This window comes from Saccostrea echinata, unplaced genomic scaffold, assembly GCF_033153115.1.
Source record: "Saccostrea echinata isolate AGI-Se365-2 ecotype Australia unplaced genomic scaffold, CSIRO_AGI_Sech_v1 ptg000015l, whole genome shotgun sequence".
Classification (NCBI taxonomy): Eukaryota; Metazoa; Mollusca; class Bivalvia; order Ostreida; family Ostreidae; genus Saccostrea; species Saccostrea echinata.
In genome coordinates, this window is record NW_026889764.1 from 2,999,378 (window position 1) to 3,018,792 (window position 19,415).

Consider the following 19,415-nt stretch of genomic DNA (forward strand, 5'->3'; position numbering starts at 1 on the left):
TGCATTTCAAACAGATATTCCCCAACTGTTCCATCAAACTTTTCAATTAATAACAAATCCTACAGTGTCTAGCTGTTGACCATTTAAAACGCAATCCTTGTTAGTTTTCCTCCGCTTCAACTGTAGTCCTACTGACCACTATTATATTATTATTGGTCATTTTGATATCAATATAGTTGAAAATAACGACCAGAAACCAATTATCAAATAGCTGAACAGCCCAAATCTTTCAATTGGCGACAAAACTTCGTACCTTTTGCAAATTCCGACGATCAGAATGCAAGACGATGGGCTAAATGTTAGGGGAAATACCTCGATATATTGTAAGAATGGATTAAGTGTTGAAAAATTATATTTAACAATCGTATTAGACAATTAAAAGGTAATATGGAGATAACGAACAGTAATCAAGCTCAAAAGTCCATTGAAACAAAGCAAATCGGCAGCACAGCAAACATGGACCTATAAAAGCATCATAGGTGGGATCAGATCCCATGTAGGAGTGAGCATCCCCTGCCGACCGGTCATACCCGCCGTGTGTTCCTTGTCATGATCGGGAACGGAAAATCCTTAGATAATTCAGTGTGTAAATAATGGTCTAACATTTAGTTTGAAAAACGTCAGTAAGCATTCTACTTAATGATAAATTGTATTTGATGACAAGGTCATGATCATTGTATCGACCATAGAACTTGCGAAAAGTAAAATCCGTACCTTCTATTTGAAAATCGCTCTAGAAATTCCTACCATGTGTTTAAGAATCGTATTAGACAATTGAAAGGTAAAATTTTAATCATCTTTACTTCCATTTTTAGTAAATTGGAAGTATCAAAAGAAGTAGAATTCCAGCTGACAAAGCTTACAAAGCGTTACATGTAGTATTTTTAGAAGGTTCATTATAAGAACATGGTTTTAATTCCACACCTGGAGATCCAACTTATACTTACCACTCCCTTTCAAATATTTTTTTCTCCAAAATCAATAACCTCAAAACATTCTAGTTTGGCAACCATTCCTCACGGTAAATTAAAAAAAAAAAAAAAAAAAAAAAAAAACAGGCTCTCTGACATCATAAACAGTTGCTTCTTCAAAAATAATTCTTAGGCAATTAGTTTTATACTGAATTTGACCTAAGATTATTTCGTTTACCCAATCAGTACAGAGGGCCTACGGCAAGTAGGACTGATCGACAAAGGATGCTTACTTCTCATGCGCACCTAATCCCAACTCTGGTGTTTCCAAAGGGTGTATGTTTTTGTCCTGTTTACGTTTCGTATTGTTTATAAGATTTATGAGATTGATCACTGTTCGCTGTCTTCTATTTTTTCACAGATATTTATATATATAGCATAGACAGAACAATATTGACATATTGAATAAAATGACTGTATTCTCTAGGTTCTTTTTTTTTAAAAATATATTTATACTATCTAATAATTCTTTAATGATAACAAACAAATGCTAGCGTTTTACATTAATTAATATGCACAATAATTGTTTTCTTTGTTTGAAGAATAAATTGCTGTGAATGGTCACTGAAATCATACATCTGTGTTTTTGCTGATAACCTCGTATTACAATATTTATATATTTTAGAATATTACTCGTAAGAAAATTACTTGTAGCTTTTTGTTGCAGTTTCATCTTATATTTATTTAAGTATATTATTTGATTATTTATCCAAGTTTATCTTCTCTAGCTTGTGCTTGAAACATAATGTTGTAACTCATGGAAAATTAATAAAATTGACTTTGTAAAGTATACGTATTCGATTACAATTTTTTTCTTGACTCATCAAATCATTAGCGGAATTAATCATTTTGGTAGTAGATCCCAATTGCTTATATATTTGAGTTTTGCTTTCATTTAATTTAGGATTTCAAGAAATTAAATCTCAATTCATTTAAGGCTAGATTCACTTTTTTCATTTAAATTTTTTGGGATTTTTATTAATTATCATCATTTTTGTCTATTGGATAAATCAATTGCGTAAGCCGTATTTATACACACACACACACACACACACACACACACACACACACACATATATATATATATATATATATATATATATATATATATATATATATATATATATATATATATATATATATATATATATATCGATATCCATTTACATTAAAAAAAAAATAGACCATGATGTATTTAGCATAATTATATTATCATTGAAGGATTAGTTTTGATGCAAGGAAGAATAAAACTTTCCCATGGGTTGAAATACAAAAGAATACTATTGCCTTTAGGAATAACGAAAAATAAATCAAACAATTCAATGGGTAATGGGGTCTTTTCTTTTGGCAAATATATATGTACCTATATTCTTGATTTGTAAGATTGTCAACCGATATCTAAAAGTTTATTATAAAGTTTTTTTTTGTATGGGACGTGGTCTGGAATTAATTGTATCAGATGCATATTGACATGACAGTTCATATTATTTGTGAAATAAAAAAGACATTGTTATTTATTAAACGTATTAGTTCTGCCTTAAATAAATAGAAATGACATTAAATCTATCTAGAACACTTTTTTGTTTGTTTTATTGTTCATATTCATAATATGTTTAAACGAAATATATATGGAATGCAATCTCTTATTGCCTCGATGTTGGTTCTATTCAATCTTTTTACAGGCTAAGATCTAAATATCTTTAATAGAAATTTACTAATTTCAATTTTTTGATTTGTTTTGTTTTATGTTTTATTTTAATTTTGGTTTCTGTACATATCTCATTACCCATTTGATCAATATTCCTAGTTACTCAAGAATGCTGCAATACAAATAACTCAGTTTCCTTGTGTTGATAATTTATTTCCATATTTAGTCCAAATTAAGGAAAATAAACATTTAGAATGTGTTTTAGGTGTTCTAGAAATAACTATTGAAAATTTACTTTCCTTCCTCATTGTTATTGGGAAAAAACTATGCATTATTTTTAGGGATGTCTACGAATAGAGTAGTCGACTATTCGACTATCAGTCGAATGGACCGACGATCGAATAACGAAGCGACATTTGAATAAATAAATGCAATTGAAAATTGAAAATGAGATGGAATTCTCATCTCAAAATTGAGAAACCGTCTTTCCTAAGACAATATCGATAAGATATATAAATTTTCCTGATCCAAAACTTTTAATGTTCCATGTACATATAGAGAGTAAAGTAGCTAAAAATTTTTCACTATCGCGAGAATTATATTTGTCGATTACTGTCTGTGTTGTTTTCGTAAATTATACCTCACTTTACTGGACTTTATTTGTATATTTATTAATTGGACTTCATCTTTTACCATGTAACATTTATTTTTTGTTATTTTAAGAATGTTCAAACGCAGGGAACACACCGTAGCCGTGACATATTTTGACACTTCGATAATTATTAAAACAATTCGCTTACATTGTCAGGACATTTTGATAGCCGGGGCAATCAACAATTGAACGAACAGTATTTAACTGTTTAACAATATTACAGACACCTCATGTGTGAATAGTGTGTGTTTAAACACCCTACCCCTTCCATTTATTTTAATAAGTTTAAAAAATATATCGTGCTGGCAATTTTTTTAATCTTACTAAAATAAAAAAAAAATTAATAGTCCGATTTATGAATGTGATTGACGGGGAAATCATACGTTTTGGAGAATTAACGGTCTAAATTTATTTCATATAAACAAGCTATCCACAAGTTAGGTGCCTTTGAACATCTGTGTGCAACATTATGACATTTAATGTAACTTTTGTATAAATCAAGGCAAAAAGTTTTTTGAATTATAAATACATCATGTACTAGTGAAGTTTGAAATAAAATTTAAAAAAATTATTTTCAGAAAATGTTCCGAATATCCGACTTTCGTTCGAATAATGCAATCGAATAATCGACTAAGGAAAGTGAATAGATCTGTCCTGCATGTCGATAGAAATACGTGTTGCCGTATTTATGTTGCATGTAGAATTGTTAATTAACGTGTAAATTTAAAGTTAATTTAACGTTTCATGTCAAAATAAATTAATTGAATTCTAACATAAATAAGTGAATATAAATCATTACTTAAAAATTGAATTCTGAGTTTTTGATGTTTTCGGTCCTATAGGAGCACCTGGCCGTGCCTACAAATTGAATACCGCGTGTTAGGGGGGTATGATAATTTGTCGGCACGGACGGTCTTTCAGAACTAGTGTGATAAAAAGACTTATTGACAAACAAGTTGATGAAACAACAAACAAGTTGATGAAACAACAATATCAACAGTCTCGTTTGAAGTCATCATTTCTAAGTTCTATCGTCGATACAATGACCTTGTCAGTAGATACAATTTATCATTAAGTCATATGCTTGCTGACGTTTTTCATACTAATTGTAAGACCAATTAATTTAGATACTGAATTGCCGACGGTTTTTTCCGTTATTTTCCGATGATGAAAAGGAGCACACGGCGGGTGTGACCGGTCGGCAGGGGATGCTCACTCCTCCATGGCACCTGATCCCGACTCTGACGTTTTTGGAGGTCCGTGCTTTCTTTGCTCCCGATTTGTATTGTTTTAATTGACTTTGAGCTTGAATACTGTTCGTTATCTCCATGTTTCACTAAAGAGCCATTTAATATGTTAAAGTTAAATAACGCAAATTAAAACTACGAGGGAAAACAATTACAAAGTAATTTTAAATGTACAATTGCTATATTTCTACATCAATTTAATAGGGTTATTATTTTTTAATTAAATATACATCTTGGTGTTCCTAGATTATTGAAAATGCATATAGTTCATACTGTGTATTCTACTGCGTGGTGACAAGGTTTTGTATGTGTTATAGGGTATTGAATGTATAACATAGATTTCCAATTGATTTCATAAAGAAAATTAAACTGAAGATTAATATATATGTATCTTAAATGTAGCACATATATGGTGTCACATAATATACACTTTGCGAATGAGGTGTCACAAAAATCATACGTTGAAAATGATTAAGATGTCACATCTTGGCACATTTCGTCCTTTTCAAAAAGAATTATGTCTGATTTTGTGTCTATTTTGCATTTCAATTCCAGTAATTTAAAGTTTCGCATGCTGATAATTACATGTTCCCAGATATGTAAGGTAAGTATGTTCCCTTCGTATGCATTAAAATAAAGATTTATTTAATTATGGGGGATATGCCACAGTGACTTTAAAATTTCCGACAATTTGTGTGATACTTCTTCTAATAGACTGATGACTCCCTGGGAAGAACGTTTACTTCTCTACAAACTCTGATATTTCGAACTTACATATTTTCTATCTGCCCTTTATATCTCTATGTAATGATGCTTAAAATACATATAAATTAATTTTAATAACATTTCATAATTGTGCTTTTGATCACTTGTACACGTTTATGTTTCGATCCAAATATATTTCAAAACGTTCTTTAAAAATTAGTCTTAAAACTGTCTTTGAATTCTTCCATTTTCAAAATTAGAATTTTCAATACAAACGAAATATTCGATATCAAGATCTGGTTAACCTGTTTAAAAGACCTCATGCAGAGGGGCGTCTGACGACTGGGTCGGGGGGTAATGTCATGGGTGGATACGCCTAATTAACCAAAAACATTCGATCTGTTGTGAGAAAGTGTTGTCTGGAATTGGTTGTCTGAAAATACATTGGATAAATATATACATTGCTTTGTATAAAATAAGGTCAAAGATATTTTATAAATTTTCTCTGTTAAATGGACAAATGAATTGAGCAAGGAAACTGGAATGTAAAATGTGCGTAAATTACTTTTTTTTTAATTTATTTTTTTTTTAATTTCCGCATTACTATGGGGGAGTATTCTATCAAAACATTCCTGCAACAGTGGTAAATAAAGGGTTTGGTACAAAATATATTACAATGTACTCAAAATAATCTAAATTCAGCAAAGCAATAAAAGTTTTACAAATTTTCCCTATACGCTGTCGTATACGTTACCACCCTTCAAAACAATACACGTATATGACCTTGAAATGTATTAGATATATGAACTATCATTTGTTTTTCATTTTTCAATAAAATCAATTGCATATAGAATGGCATTCTGTTGACTTGAAAAGTCTTAAATATGATCTCGTTTTGAGCTAGAAATTCATACTTCTTTCAGATGACTGCATTGATTCGTCAAATATCCGTGAATATCCGGGAATATACAATATATATCATCGCACACCTCTTAATAATAAAATTTTTTTGTTTAAACATATTGTGAATTTTTCTTTTATACTTTTTAAAAGAAAATTTGTTCACATTTTCCTTTTTTCACACAGACGGTGATGAAAATCTTATTTAAATGATATTTGTCCTAAACAATTGGAAATAGAAATTGCTGTATTCTCTCTCTTTTTTTTTTTATTTTTGTTGATAAAATAATGTCCTCTTTTTGTCGCCGTAATCACGAACCTGGCAGGCCATTAATATCAACTGACAAAGGGAAATGAATACTCATCAGTTCTTTCTAATCCTTCGTGAAAGTGGAGATAGGGTTACATACTTTTCTCTAGATTCTATTTCACGATAAACTTGAATTTTAATAGATATTTACTTTGATACTGGGATAGTATAGATTAGCTGAATTCGATTTTTTAAGACTGCTTTTATAACGGGGATTAACGCTGACACTGCGGTCAGGATTATTTTTTTCAGGCACCGTTAAACGTCAAATTCATGGCAACCCGACAGTCATTTTAAATTTTGCAGTAAATCAATCAAATAAAAATTTTATAAATCTTAATTTCTAATGCTTTCGATAAGAATTTGAATTTCTGTAAAACTAATTTATAATTGTTATAAGCTTGTTGAAAAACCACCCCTGGTAACATTTGCTCAAATCATAAATTATAAATAGGAAATTTGGCAATGGTTTTAATTGTATCACTAATTAACAGATTAACCTTCTTATGAAATCAGGCCAGGTCAACACAAATCCTGAGGCCAGATGTGTGTCATTTTCTCCGGGTCTGAATGGAATTAGTGTTTTTGGTTTCCATATCATATTCCACATTGACCCATACATACTAAGAATCCTAGTAGGCTACACAAATACGATGATCTTTTATTTCAATCACAATACAGGGATACGTTTCTCTTTTTTAAAATATCCAACCCAACAATCTGATACGCTCTAGAGAAATTTCTATAGTAAATTACCCATTTTTGTCAGGAAAAAAATATATTTGGTTTGAACATATTTTTTTTTCCATAGGGAAAGAGAATAAAGAATGAAGGAGTACAGCAGTGTCTATTTTTAAAAGTCCGGCTCTCGGTGTACATGAGGTCCCAAGTACAGTATAATAAAGAATTAAGCACATAACATATTACAACAATAAAACAATGCTCCATGTAATCCAAAGGGTGAGGATACTAAAACATGTGGAACACACTGTTTGATGGTGTAAAAAAAGAAACTATTCAACAATCTTCTTTAGTTTTTCTTTAAAATTATTTTATACACTGTCTCTTTATAAAATCCACAATTTCTACATATACATGTAAGTTACTACACAATTTCTACATATAAGTTACGATTTTTTCTTTTCTGGTCATTATTTTTTTTCCCGAACTGCTGTGAATTCAGTTTAAAAAAAAAACTCCTCGTGTTGTTTTGTGAAGAACATACATATAATGTTAAGAATTTTTTTTTCTTAGTCAAAACTTGCTTTAAGGTTAATGCAAGACTGCACTTTACAACGATTGGGTTCATATGAACTAAGTGTTAATTATATATTTCATGTCGCCTACAGCTTGTGCAGTACATATGAACTCCACTGTGTGAAGTATCCGATTGCCTCATGAAAGCTTTTATTATAGAGACTGAAAGTGTCCTTGCATATATGAACGGTAAATTTGATAAGGGTGATTCAAACTACTTAATATTGTTAATGATACTCGCTGTTTTATGACATCCTCCCCTATAAAAGTGAGATGTGTGAAAGGGCTGCCCAAAAGGTCCAAGTGTGTTCTTCATAAAATTTGTTGCCTCTTCAATGAAGCCGAAAATTTCTTTTAAGCACGCACTCGTAAATAATGATTATAAAAATCTAATTCAATTATACACCTGTATCTACACATGGTAATATATTTCTTTTCTTCTGTTGTGGATTACATATGAAAAGTTGGTAAATCCATTGGATAATGCTATTCATTTCATTATCAAGCCTGGCCATGACAAAATAAATTTTATGTTACCTAATACAAGGGTGATATTCAAATCTTTTTATCCTGGGCCTACTATTTTTACGTTTAGAATTGGCCAGACTATCTTATCTTAATCTTAACACAATATTGAAACCTAGGACTTCCAATGTTCCCTCCTTTTATCAACCTGAAAATTAAAAATAATTAATTATAAAATACTGGATTAGATAACATCACATGTTCAAACAACACATTTAAGTAAAAACCAGGCGATGGATCATTAATCAAAATCAATTATAGCGGAATAATTAGTTATTGCAGAAGGGAATTTCGAATGCCTGTTCATTATCTTAGAGTGAAACATTATTCTGATACTTTTATACAGAGAAAATTTGGGAGGAAGGATTCCTTTTCTTTTGGATGAGATGGTGTTGACATAAATGAAAAAAAAATCAGTATCTTAAAATTTCAATAAAAGTTTGCACTTTTAAGTATTTTGCACCTAATGCCATTGTATATTTGTGAATTTTTCCAACCCCAATTAATCTCGCTTCTTCATCACGTTAATGAAGATAGCTGGAGAACGTTATGAGAATAATAATAGCGGTATGGTAAACGTTATAGACAAAAAATAACCCTAGACAAATTGAAATCTTTTTATCCATTTCCTAACAACATTTGAACACACCCCTTTAAGATTATTACATTTTTTAATTCGCTAATTAGCAAACGTGAATATCACGTATGCAGTGAATGGCAAACTCAAGACAACCCCACTTGAACAAATTAACGAGCCTTTTTATTTGAATGCAGTCGTCTTGTTAGACCTCGTATGACCCCATTATAGCCCGTTGAACGGTGCAGTGTGCAACTTCAGAGTTAATCGTTTGTAAGCGTTTGTGGTAAGAATTACACTTTCATGAACTCTTGTAACAAATCCAGTCCTAATTCAAACAACCTCTTGTATTTATGCGGCAACTACGTATCAATTTAAATTCTATTTACAATGAAAGGAAAATAATGTTCATTCATTTTCATCGAATATCCACCCAATAAAAGTAAGGCAATTATTTGTAAAAAGAAAATTGCAAATCATGATCAAAAGAGAGAAAGTTGGTGCTTTGGCCCGGAAAATTAAACAATTATATTTGCAAGTTCAAAAAAAAAAAACTTTTCTTCTAATGAATTATTAAACAAAATGGAACCTTGGAGGGGTTTGCTTACTTAATAAAGAAAAATTCAGTATTTGAACAAATGCATATACGAATTATGTAAATACATTATAGGGGCTTAACCTTGGTTAAGATTAAATCAAATAAAACAGAGAAAGCAGTCTGAGAGACTTTGAGTGCATTTTTGATTAGAAAGGGGTCCCTTTGGCATTTTCTTCCTAACTTCCTGTTAAATGTATCTCATAACTAAAAAAAATAATTGCTTTAATTACTTAACAAGGCAAACTATCGAATTCTTGTCTATTGTCGCCTTAATTTCCGTTTAAGGTTGAGATATATATCTACTTTCTATCTACTATAGTTAAAGCGATATTAACTAGGGTATTGAATGAGAACAAAATAGGAGACTGGAGGTGATATTGCCCGTCTGATAGCTGTATCGGAAACAATCTACGAGGGCAGGGTTATCAAGAAAGTATATTTAAAATAAAATTATGACCTGATATAAGATTTCTAAGGATATAAATATCTTAACTTAATAATGATTGGTAATTTGTCAGGAAACATAGTTTAGGTGCTACAGAACCTAGCCAAATTGAAAAAACACAATGCAGAATTCAGGAACAGATCCAAAATTTTGTGTGTATGGTTGTGAGTTTTGTTTTTATTTTCCCCCTCTATTATCCCCGTATGCAAAATTTACGCTGAACAAAACAAAGATAGGTACCTACTGAAGATAGAATACCTTACTGTTTTGGGAGAAGTTGGAATTCTACCTGTACTTTGGCTCATCTAATGTCGACAAAAACAAGCATGCATCACAAAGTGCAAGGGGGGGGGGGGTGTTATGCTATATGCCCTCGGCGTCAGAGATGTCGTCGGCGTCCCACGTTAAATTTTTTGGAGCAGTTTTCTTTCTATGTACTTGTATGCCCTATATTGATCTTAGTGTCATGAATGATGCATCTTGTATGTTCCACTGTACCAGTCAGGTTTCAGATGATGCATTTTCAGCCAATATATTCAATAATGTAAAGTTTTGGAGAAGGTCTCATTCCCAAGTAACTATATGCCCTACTTGGACCAAATTTGCACAAATGATGCATTTAAAGATGTATGCAACCAGATTTGCTACGGATGCTGGATCTGACCTACACTTTCCAAATGAACGAGCAGGTTAAAGGATTATTTGGATCAGGTGTCATTCCCTAGTAACTATAAGCCCTATGTTGACTAAACCTTCAGTGATGAGGCATGGAAAAGGGAGATAACGAACAGTATTCAAGTTCATATTTCCATTAAAATCATACAAATCAGGAGCAGAGCACATACGGACCTCTTAAACATCAGAGCTGGGATCAGGTGCCATAGAGGAGTGAGCATCCCCTGCCGAACAATCACACTTACCGTGTGCTCCTTAAGAATGAACACTACCGGACATGCTTCAGATGCTCGATATGACCTACTTTTTCTGAATGAGTAAAAAGGATTGATTTTTGAGCAGATCCACTTCTAAGTAGATATTCCCTACCTATGGATACACACTTCCAGATTTGAACCAGATGCTGTATCTTTATATACGTTTTTCAAATGAGTGAACAGATCAGAGCTTTTGAAGCATGTTTTTTCCCAAGTAACTATGTCCTACCTTGACCAAACTTGAATGGATGATGCATCTATGGATGACAAAACTTGCATGGATGATGCATCTATGGATGCACATATCCCAATTTACTTCGTATGCTGGATCTGATATACGTTTTACAGTTAATTGAACAGGTTTAAGTTTTTGGAGAAGGGTCTATTTCCAAGTTAATTTCAAGCCACATGGTGATTTAACTCGCAAGGAGGGTGTATTGATGTACTACCAGACTTGCTTTGGATGCTAGATCTGACCAAAATTTTCCAGGCGATTTAACAGGTTGAAGACTGCAGAGAAGATATTCCTAAGTAGCCTTCAAGCCACTTGTATAGAGGACGCAACTAAGGATGCATAATACAAATATGCTTTGGATTCTGGATCTGACCTGCTTTTTCCTTATGAGTGACGAGTTTTAAGATTTGAAACATATCTGTCAAAGGAACTAAGGGTCCTCCTAAAACAAACTTGCATAAAAGGATTCAAACTACCATGCAGATTTGGTTGAATGCTGGATTTGAATTTGTTTGATGATTGAGTAGTTTTCGTAATAGGTACATACCCAAGTTACTTCAGCTCTATTGAGAGCAAACTTGCATGGAATATTGTATCATGGGATGCAAATAAACAAAACGTTTATTTGCTTTGAGACTTTGCGTATCTCGTAGATAACATTCGTTCAAGAAAGCATCTAGAATTACCTATGCCTTCATGTTGTTTTTTTTTTATTGGAGTTAGATTGTAGATACTTAGCCAAAGATACTGTACTTTCTTTTTTTCTGTAATGTTTTAGTCTTTTCTGACCCCCATGCTAGTATTCATAGTATATATCAGCCACTTCTACTTTGTGTTACTTTTTCTGCCTGTTTTATCAAAAAAAAAAAAAAAAAAAAATACAACCGAGCATAAGCAACATGCATACCGGGAAAACGGAATTGAAAGAGAAAAGAGAAGTAACTCTGAGACTCTTTCTTATGCTTATTAAACGTAGCGTGATAGATCAGTCAAAACTGATAACATTCGATATGTAAATTGTTCGTCTGAAAGGTTTCGCCATTTATATCTCAGCAAAGATTATCAGAAGACAGCAAATATCCTTTGTAGCCATAAAAACAGTAAAAAAGGAAATATCAGTTTGAAAATTGAAATTCTTACCAAAATAAGCATAAGATTTACCATAAAACAATGAAAAGAATTTCCATTTTTATGCTAGAAAGTCGAGTTTCAATTGTAAGCTTTTCGTTTGCTTTCCTCGCATCTTTTATATTGATTATGTCTTACGAATCGAGAAAGATGGAAGACTTAGACTGTTCAAAGAAAGATAAAAGACAAAACAAGAATGATACAAAACGGATGAAATAAAGGTGGAAAACAGAAATATAAAAACAGCTTTTGATGTGAAAGATAAAGGATTGAATGAAATTTATACCGGTAATAATGAAGATGGAATCGATGAAAATGATGAAAGAGGTTCCAATAATGACAGAAAGAATATTCAATGGTGTTATTAATTCAAAATAAAAAAAATCAAGGATACAGTATATGACAATCATTGAGATTTCAGCAAAGAGGATGAAAAAGGTGAAGATAAAACGGTGATCTGAAAAAAATAAAAGTACAAAGGAAGTAAAATGTATGGAATAGATGGAAATATGTGATCAATGTGCTGCTGCTGCTGAAGAACATTAAGGGGCTAAGCGAAGTATATGATCCAAAACATTGATAATAATTGGTTTCGAGTTAATAACCTTTGGAGCATGTATTTATTATGATCATTTTCCGAAAAAGGAAGTTGATTCAGATTTAAAAAAGAGGGTTTGTATACACATCGAAAAAACAACAATTAAAAACAAGTAAAGAAGTCACAAAGACAAAATAACCCCCAAAAAGTCAGGAATATTTACTATGCGAAAAAACATAACCGCCACTGATCCAACAAAATACTGAGAAAGACATAAAATGTCAGTACTCTTATGAGCCAATATATAATGATACTGGTAAAATTCTTAATTACAATAAAAGACATCATTATACATGTATATTTATATCAAGAGAATTACAGGTAACAATAATTGCACAGAAATCTATACACGTATATGCTAATCACAAACCTTTATTCCAGACTTTTAATGAAAGTTTTCATATACAATCTGTCGAAATTCACATGAGTACGTACTTATTGCACCCCATTCTTAGCAGGCCTATTTTTGTATTCGTAAAAGACAGAATTTATTTAAAAACTTCAACAAGAAAAAAAGTCTTTTGCTTTGGTTTTCAACATTTAACTATATCGTCATTTATAGCAATTAACAATATTCATTTTCATTCCTACGTTGATTCGGTAAATATATCCCTTTGAACTCGAAATAAAAAATACCACAGAGTCTGACACATCTGTTTCATATCTGGATATTTTACAAGAAAAAGACGTTAATGGTAACCTAACTCCAAAAATTTATGAAAAACCTGATGACTTCAACTTTTCTATCGTCAACATCCCTTATTTATGTCGAAATATGTCAACATCACCTGCATATGGAGTTAATCTCCCAGTTGATTCATACGCAAGAGCATGCTGTAAGTACGAACAATTTCTAAAACTAGGCAAATTTATCACAAATAAGCTGATGAAACAAGAATATCCACTGTCTCTTTTAAAGTCAACATTTCGCAAATTTATGGTCGATGACCTTGTCAGCAAATTCAATCTACCATTAAGTCAAATACTGACTGAATTTTTTCATACAAATTGTTAGGCCATTATTTTTACACTGAATTGTCTACCGATTTTTCCGTTTTGCCCGATCATGAAAGGGGACACAGCGGGTGTTACGGATCGACAGGGGATGCAGTCTTCCATGGCACTTGATCCAACGCTGATGTTTTTAGAGGTCCTTATTTGTTCTGCTCCAAATCTTTATTATTTGATTACTGTTCGTTTTCTTCATATTTTGCAGCACAGTTTAACACCAACCAGATGATAGACAGTATAAAGAAAACAATTTGAAATCAGCTCATTGATATCAGCTATTTTTCAGCTATGTCATACCCAATAAATATTCTTCTGAAGAAGTTTGCATAAGAAAGAAAATTATGGGATCAAATTCAGTGAGGCATAATATTAAGTTAAATATTTAAAAAAAACATATGAATGCATTATACTTCATCTAGCGAAGCAATGAGACAATTGATGAAATCCCAAATTTCTCTCAATGAGAAATTCCTTCCTGATGGTGAATGCTAGATGCATGATGCATAATGCATGAAACAATTTGAAGAAAAGCAAAATGTTAATATATATATATATTGTATCTTTGATTTTAATTTTTTTCCTATCTCTTGTTTTTTTTTTTTATAGACGATAACATATATGTACTTCTTAATATTAACTTTGCTACCGTACTTCATTTTACAATCGAAATGAAATGAAATGTATTAAATTATTTATTCTTATACTTTTAGTTAATATTTTTGCAATATATGCTATGTATAATGTTACGGAACGATTACAAAAATGTTGAACAAGTGCAAAGTTACTCCCTCTTTCGAAATTGGTTTCAAAAAAGAATTTAATCTTTTTTTTTTAATGAATTGTCCAATGAAAGAGGTATAAGAGTTGTAGCTCCTGACATAGAAATACATGCTGCTCTGCATGTTTATAGATTTAATGCTTAAAAAGTTTCTTGTGACTATGTATTTAATACATGTATACACTGGGTCAACCGTTTGGAAATACTTTTATATGTTTTAAAAATACATGTAGTGCAAAATAATTTACTGTAATCATCTGATATGTATTCTCGGTGGTAGACAAATTCCAGAGACATTAAACATCATAGAATTGATAAATCAAAATTTTAAGCTATAAACTGAAATATTTTTCTTGAATTTTATATTTATTTTCTTTATACCGTTCCGCACCTCTTTTTCAGATTTATCAAACATGTAGGTATTCATCCATTTCTTAAATAAAAAGTTTCTATTCTACTTACTTGCCAATTATCGTTAAAAGAATATCGAATCGAATACATTTGTGCCCTTTAACTCGACATTCAGATATATCGATGACGTTTTATCAATTCTCAATCGTTACTTCCATTCATATGTCGACTCGATATTTTCCAGTGAACTCGAAATTGTAGACAATATAGAGTCTGCTGCATTTGTTTCATATTTGGATACTTTACTAATTATAAACTATAATCGCCAACTAATAACGAAACTGTTTGACAAATGGGATGATTTCAGCTTTTCCGTCGTCAAGTTTCCTCAAATGGTGTTAATGTCTCTCAACTGATTCGATACTCAAGAGAATGCTCTGAGTACGATCAATTTTTAAATCGAGGCAAGTTATTAACAGATAAGTTGATGTTACATGGATTCCAACAACCTTGTTTAAATTCAGCAATTCGTAATTTCTATGGTCGTTATAATGACCTTGTTAGCAAATTTTAACCTCTCATTGGGTCGTATTTTGACTAACATTCTTCATACCAATTGTTAGGTTTTGTTTTCATACTAAATTTGATGACAGAATGTCAAATCTACTGGATCAACACAAAGGATTCAAGGCGGGTGTGACCGGTCGACAAGAGAGGCTTATTCCTCCTAAGCACCTGATCCCACCTCTGGAATTTCAAGGGGTCTATGATTTATGCCCTGTTCACATATTTGTATTTTTCATTTGGAAAATCCTGTTTGTATTTTTTATGTCTTTCAAAGGGCACAAATAAATTGTCAATGTTAATGTCAATGTCAATAGTATTTTCTCAATTCCACCTTTGGATTTCCACTGAATATTGAAACATATTTGCATGACAATCTATCAATTTTCATATGACAAATTGCATGGTATTTTTGTGTGAATATCGTGCGAGTTTATTTTCTTTTCCACAAATTTCATATGACGATTGTATTTGTATTTATGCCTCTTCAGAATATTATGTTTTGCTCATAGTTAATCGCATAAACTAATAAACAAGCACATTATAATATTTTTAGTAGGGATGTCAATTTTGTCAATAATTCATATTCGAATATTCAATGCAAGTATTTGAATATATTCGAATATTCGATAAAATAAATAAAATCTGGTATATTTTGAATGCATCATCCTACTCTCATTAAAGGTTTAGTGTAGGTATTCTTATATTTTAAAATAAAATTGTATGAAAACTTTGTAGGTGTACAATAAGGGATTCCATTTGATAATTGTCAATATTTGAAATAAATAAGTGATTTAAATGTAGAAAAGTATAATTTTAACAAATGATACATGTGTATTTATAGAAGCTCCAAATGAGGAACCAGTCGTCTTACCTAGGGCAAGATAGTCGTATACTGTTCAGATTTCAATACGTGTAATTAATTACACTTATCAGCCTAATAAGAGATATGAGTATAATCTTCGATACAATGTTTTTAAAATATAAACAAACAATTCCATAGACAATTTTCCTAGGTAATTGACTAATTTCCCGATAATGAATATAAAATTCAGGATTATGTACAACCTGAGATAATCAAGTAATTTACTCATTTATTCTAAAATTGAGCCCTTTACAATATTAATTACAGACTAATTCTATCGGATAATTATTTGAATGATCAATTGAATTTGTTTTGATAAGTATACTGTTCATGTCTTGTAGACATTCTAAGAAGGTTTTCATTTCGTTGTTCTCGATTCTAGATTCGATCGTATTTAACTAATAAAAACGATGAAAGTACGTTTTGTATTATACATAAAGCATTATTGTATAAATCTTAAACACCTTACTCAAAACAAAATAATATAGTAGATCTATATAAGATAAGAAAATAGCTAAAGAAATCGGGCGATCGAAATTGATCGCTAGTAGATTAAACAGGGATAATTCCAGCACTGTCCCAATAAAAATTTATTAATCACAGTACTATTTTTTTTATGAAATCTGAAAAACACCGAATATTCGAATCTTAAATTCGTATTCGAATATCAACTTATCGAATGAATATTCGAATGTTCGAATATTCGTTGACATCCCTAATTTTTAGAAATTTTTATAAAGGACCACGTGACTTTATAATGTGCTATTGACGGCCTTTGTATAATCCTGTGAATATTATATTAAAGGCAGGACGAAGACAATCCTTTACTAAGCACTTTGATATACTAGGGTCATTAAGTTTCTGTCATTTTTACAGTATTTCATACTTTTTTGATAAATTAAGTGCCATTATACAGATTTTTTCCATACTTACTTTATAAAAAAACATCATCACAGATCAAGATCATATTTCTGGAAATTATGACACTTTATTATATCTCATTAACGTGAGAATGGCACAATACTGACTTCAACCGCACCCCAAGTTTACACATGAAATTAAAATAATACATGCACCGTATGAGAAAAAGGAAGGGATGACTATTATAAATATTATTGATAGATTAAATAATTATAAAGTGCATTTTGAGAAACAAGCAAACAACAAGTTTATGCTTAAAAGTATATTGTCAATCCGATAGTTGTCATTGATTATATGCGTTAAACACAAACTTTTTTCATTAAGGGAATGCTCAGGCCTTCAGAATATTTCGATTAATTACCGGTGTAATCTGGTGAACTTTTGCATCTACTACACTTAAGCACAAAGCCATTTCAGTACATATGAAATATGAAGACAACGATCAGGAATCATACTCAAAAGACCAACTAAACATTACAAATTGAGAGCAGAGCAAGAATCTGTTCGTACAATTTTATTTCAGCGATGAAAAGGTGAAGATAAGAAACAGTGATCGGTCTACAAACAATACAAATCCGCGAACAGGGCATAAATCACGGACCCTGGAAATTGGATCAGGTGCTCAGGAGGAGTAGGCATCCCCAATGACCCGTCACACCCGTTTTTGATTAGTAAATTGATGGAATTTTTTTTTTAAAACGCCAATATTCAGTGATATCATACATCACTCAAATATTCTTTAGTCCTTAGAAATACTCAAATATTGTTCTCTTAATATATAGCTCACAAACACATCTCTAGATAAGCTTATAGTTTTGAATACTAGTAACTTTGGTAACTTAACCTTCTGTACAGCTTGAGAAAATTACAAGTAATATATTATGTTGAAAAGTGTCAATGCTACTTATATACCATCGGGAAGTGTCAAAGATGTTCAAAAGTGAAGAAGTGTCAGCTTAGCAGTGAATACTTTAATAGGAGATTCTTGTCCACCAGAAAAAAGTTATTCATTAGAGAAGAATTGAGTACATGGATAGATTGCATGCACAATAAAATCGGAAGCTATCGGTACTGGCCTCTTATTGTAATGTCCCTGTCGCGGAAGATTTGTTTGTTTGTTTGTTGTTTAAAGCTGAACACGATTCGCAAAAAGGAATGTGTCTGCCATATTCGATTGGTCTCCCGCTATATCAGAGGGCCCCTATATAAAGCTGCTCACTTAGTCACTGTTCAGTCTAATCAATCGTCACAAATGTAGACGGACCTATGCTTATACAGCACTCGGTAGGGACAAAAAATAAACTTCTTCTTATGCAGGAGAGTACGATACCAATGAAACTTATAACAGTTGCACAGGTCAGTGCAGTATACAAACACAAATACACGTAACTGCAATGAAATGTAAACAAAGGTAATGCCAGATAACCAGCGCGAACATGGGTCGCCATTCCACTCCGATACCCGTGACAATAAAGCAGTCAGGTGTAACGAATGCGAAGAGTATACCTCGGTGCTGATATCGTAGAAAGTAATATCAAAAATGGTGTATGCCTATTTACGAGTCGTGTTCAGCTTTAACGTCCCTCTAGAGAATTATTCAGTCATATGGAGAGGCCATCACTTGCCGGTGAAGGGCTGCAAATTTAGACCTATATTCGGCACTTAGGGCCATCGAGCAGTGAGGGGTTTTTTTCATGTCAGCACCTACTGCAAAACGGGACCTCAGTTTATAAGGTCTTATCCGGAGGACCGGTCACCACGTCTCACAGTAGGATTCGAACCCGCTGTGTAAGGATTACAATGAAGCGCATTGAAGTGGTAAAATTTTTCGTTTGAATGGAAAGTTTGGGTCTTTCTTATCGAACGTCAATTGTTACATAATGACACGCCCATTTCTATAGAAATGAGAAAGAAATATTCGTCGTAATGCTTTAAGACACCCCACTCTCTGCGATTAGCAACATGAGTTACACTGAAATGGAGATTTTATGAAGTTAGGAGAGAAAGAGAGAGAGAGAGACTCTCCGCTTCTGTAAAAACGTATTGCAACGAATATGTACATAAAATGTAAAATTTTATGAATTTATCATGTTTAATGGAGCTACCACAGCACATGTATCGGTCGAACACGTGTTTACTCAGTGTTAATGTAGACTGACAATTTGATTGGCTATCATATTTTAGGAATACCTGTTGA